The 4,407-nt window shown below is 43.1% G+C and overlaps 1 protein-coding gene across 2 annotated transcripts in view; it reads right to left on the bottom strand.

Annotated features, from left to right (window-relative positions):
* Positions 1–4,407, bottom strand: part of ARHGAP15 (Rho GTPase activating protein 15) — a 511,110-nt gene that overhangs the window by 257,471 nt on the left and 249,232 nt on the right. The gene's annotated exons all lie outside the window — the stretch shown is intronic.

Here is a 4,407-nt window from a genome sequence, read left to right as displayed (position 1 = left end):
CTTAATAGACTACAGTATAGTGTAAACATAACTTTTATATGCACTGGGAAACCAAAAAATTCGTGTGACTCGCTTTATTGCGATATTCGCTTTATTGCGGTGGTCTGGAACCAAACCCGCAATATCTCCGAGGTATGCCTGTAGGCTTTTGCTAATGCACATTAAATTTAGTGCCTTCATTGTGAAAAAGGCACATTAGCCAATTTTAATGTGCATTAGTGAAAGCGCACAGTTTTTCTGTGATGCTTTAATGTGCATTAGAATAGCTAAATACGCATTAAAGTGCACGTGTAAGTATATCTATTGAGGTACTAAAATGATGAGAAATATCAGTCAGACAACTCCTAAGGCATGGGCCATTCAGATTTTATCTCTCATTTTAGAGTCTATATGTCATTTTCACATGGACAAGATTTCCGAATATTGTACCCAAATATAATGGAAAATGTTGAATAGCTATATAGTGATGAGTTTTGAATGATTTACAGGATGCATTTTAGAAATGGGATATTTTAAGGTTGAGAAAATTTAAAAACAATTAGAAACAACATAAACAGTTAGACAACTTAATCAAGATGCATTAATTCAACTATTATATAGCAAACAAGGAAATAAAAGTGGGTTTATCCAATATCACAGGGTGTTTTTAATACGTAAAATATTTAATTATTTTGTCTTGGCAACCTAAAGCTGTGGGAACAGATTACTGTTCCCACTACATAAGGAAATAACTGACAACAATTAGTATTTATTCTTGTTGCTTTTGTAATAAAAATAGAATTCCATCACTTTCAAGGAAATGTAAAATATTAATAAGAATGTGGTGAACTGAGTAAATGTGACGCCATAAGGAAATGATGGAAAACAGGTTGGAAATATAGTGTTTTTGGAATATATTGCATTATCAAGTTTGTGACTGTGCATTTTGACAAGAGCAGCCCTCAGATTGATACAGTAGCCAAAGGGCACTCTTCCTACTGAGAAGCCGTTTGTTTCCATTTGGAAAAGGGAAAAAAAATAGAATTCTGCCTTCAGTCTGCAGAGAGAAGCTTCTAGCTATTCAAGACTTGTCTTATCCACAAGAGGTCCCTACTGAGTGAAAAAACCCAAAGGAACAAAATGCACAAAACACTACCATCACTGCATACTGCACAAAGATGTGATAAGAATATCAGTGAATACAGAATTACATTTTATTGGTAGTGGACAATATTTCCTTGTTAGTATTTTATTTGGTAACATATATTAAGTCTCTGCTTTCTGATGAATTGAAGGACCTTATGGATTGGTAACAAATTACAGATCCTTTCATTATCTATCTATGAGTACCTATTGCAATGCCAGTTTCAATTTGAGACTACAAGTTGTTACTAGCTAATGGCCTGTTCAGTACTCTGTAAAAAATGAATGTGGTAGTTGAAGACCATTTACTGGTGAACAGGTGTCAGCACTACAAAAGGCACTATTATGATTGCCTGTAATTAGTACCCTTCTTGGCAGCTTTGTGGAAGAGTTTTAGGTCTGAACGTTGATATACTGATCTATAATATTCCCACTGACTCAAAAAAATATCTTGGATAACACCAGTGCCCTTCACATAAAGGGTGCTGCTCTTGCCAGCTCACTTTTTTGCAGCAAAGGCAAAGGCCTTCAGCTTACTTTCCTTACAACAAAAAGTGCTCTTTTTGCAGAAGTACTAGTTGTGGAAGTTAAAGCTGTATACTGGCTGATTCTGTAAGGCCCTTGACAGACGTTCTAATTAAGGCATGACTGACCCATTAATTGCACCACATGTAATAAACTAGTATTCCATGTTCAAGGAATAAATGGTACAACAAAAAAGGGAAATCAACGATAAAAATATTCCATAAAATATATGTAACGTTTTTGTGCCTCTGTAACAGGCTAGCTTTTTAGGGTTGGGTCTCAGTGCTGGCCGCCTGCCTGTTCAGGCCTAAACCTCTGCTTTGCTCACCTGCCTTGACTTGATGGAATAAATATGATTGCTCTTTCTAAGGCGGGAAGCTGCCTATTGCTCTCCTTTTTGATGCCAAGGACCTTGGTACACGCTCCGACCTTCCTTTACACGTGTCTCAGGCCTTGCTGATATTGATTCTCACATCTGGTATTTCTATATTATCACATCCAGTATTTCCCTATTCACAATTCAGTAATTCTGCCCCTCAATAGGGCCACTCATTTTACTGCCCTCAACTGAGCCACTTAAATTCTGGCCACCACACTGGGCCTTCTGCCCCTTTACTAGGGCCACACTCAGCTCACTCTGGGCCGCTTCACTATCACTCAGACCTCACTGGGCCTTCTGCCCCCTTCCTAGGGCCACACTCGGCCTCACTCTGGGCTGTTTCTCTTGCTCAGCCCCTCTGGGCCGCTGAGGTCTTTCACCTGATGGGGCCCAGGTGGGTGCCCCTTGCATTGGGGTCTTTTACCCTGGGGGCTGCCGCTGTGCCTGGCCCTTAACACCAGGGTCTTTCACCCTATATTGTAACCCACTTGTAGGTGGAAGCTGTGGTTTTCAGGTGCCCCTCCTCACCTTTCATCAGGGAGGTAACTATTCTGACATTTACTGGGGACTCCCCCACCACAGGGAGTCCCACCAGGCCACCCTTCCCCAGCAGGATGCAGTTTTAGGTCATAGCCAGGACTGGCACCCTCCAAACCATCCCCATAGCTCCTGACCTTACCTCCAAGATGTTTCAGGAGCAGCTCAGCCTGATGTTGCCTCCTTGCCTGCTCAGCTCAGACTGCTGCTTCTCTCTCTGAGGGTCTGGGTTAAAATGGAGGCTGCTCCTCAGACCAATCCCAGGGTCCTCCTAGGGTCATGTGCTAGCCTTGATGAGGCTAGCACTCACCTGCTGGCTGCTCCACTGCCAACTTGAAACCTTGAAGTGGCAGGCACTGCAGGTGCCTTGCCACAGCCTGGTTTCCTTTGCACCTTAAATGGTACATGTGGCAAGGTAACCACAAACTTTAAGACACTGGTCTACTCCCAGGGTTAGGATTGACATTCAGCTGATTGGTAGTCTCAGCCCCAGGACCATACTAGAGTCTTGAACTGGCCTTAGTGCAGTTCTGATGCTGCAATCGATTGTCAGTCTGAATCCCAGGACTGCACTGAGGTCTGGAACCAGCTTCAATGTGGACAGTCAGCTGACTGTCAGTCCCCGGCCTGAGACTGTTTGGGTTCAGCTAATATTGAGCATCTGGCTTTCAACTTGCTGGTGCAGTGGGAGCCCAGATTCTCCCTGAACTGGCAATCACTGGGACCTGATCCCTGATCCCAAAATCACGTCTTGCCATGCTTATGTGGCATGTAAAAAAAAGGCCCTGACATGCATATATGGCCTGGCAGTAGGCATGATTGTTGGGATTGAGGATCAAATCCTATCCCTTTTTTAAATGAGTGTGTACTAGGGGTCTTGTAAGACAAATGGTAATGGACCCCAACATATCCTAAGGAAGGACTGTGGCTTTGGTTTATAACAATATTGTTTAACAATGCCATCTTTGCTCCGTTATTAGCTTAAAAGCTTATCAAACTATTAGCCTAAGAAGAAATCTAACTACTAGTTCATTGGACTGAATACAAACCAAGTCACTGGTGACAGAAAACCTTTATCATTGAGGTGCAGATAATTGGCTTGTATAAACTGACTTTGGTGGTTTGAGTCCTGTTTCCAGTAGAATGAATGGCCACATACAAACATTAATTTTCTTCTGGGAGAGTTGTTACTTTCCCAGGAGAAACTATGAGTGTATAGATGTTCAGGATTTTTCTCCCAGAGAAAAAATGGCCACTACAGCTGAAAAATAACCTTGGAACATCTAGGGTTAAATCATTCCAGGCACATCTACATGTGCATTAATGCACTTTTCCTAATGAACATTAAATTTAGTACCTGCAAAGTGCGGTACTAAATAAGTGTGCATCAGGTTGCCCTAATGTGCAGTGCTGAAAACACATGCTTTGCTTTCAACCCCTTGCACCCTCTCCTCCAACAGTGTGTCATTTGGGCTGGACTGTACTACTCCAGCCAAGCAGAGAGCAAAACATACCCCCTTCACAATCCACATTGTGCTGTAGGGAGACACAGGCTGATTGAGCAATCTGGGTCAGCCAGTCTAACCCTGGACCTCCATCTAACTCAGGAGGTGCACAGCCCCACCAGGGGAGATGCCTTGTTGGACCTGGCGCTGGCCATGGGTGATAATCTGGTGAGCAGGCTGCAAATGCTGGACTACCTGGGTGACAGTGATCATTGCCTGCTGGAATTCACCAGCCAGTGCAAGTGGCAAAGGCCTGAAGCAAGGCAGCAGCCCTAGATTTCAGGAGGGCAGACTTCAATGAGCTAAGGAGAATAGTCAGGGAAGCACTGAGGTCCCAGA

Source organism: Crocodylus porosus, unplaced genomic scaffold (assembly GCF_001723895.1).
Source record: "Crocodylus porosus isolate Cpor-Errol unplaced genomic scaffold, CroPor_comp1, whole genome shotgun sequence".
NCBI lineage: Eukaryota > Metazoa > Chordata > Crocodylia > Crocodylidae > Crocodylus > Crocodylus porosus.
The sequence above is the reverse complement of the archived record's forward strand: the minus strand, read 5'-3'. Positions and strand labels throughout refer to the sequence as shown.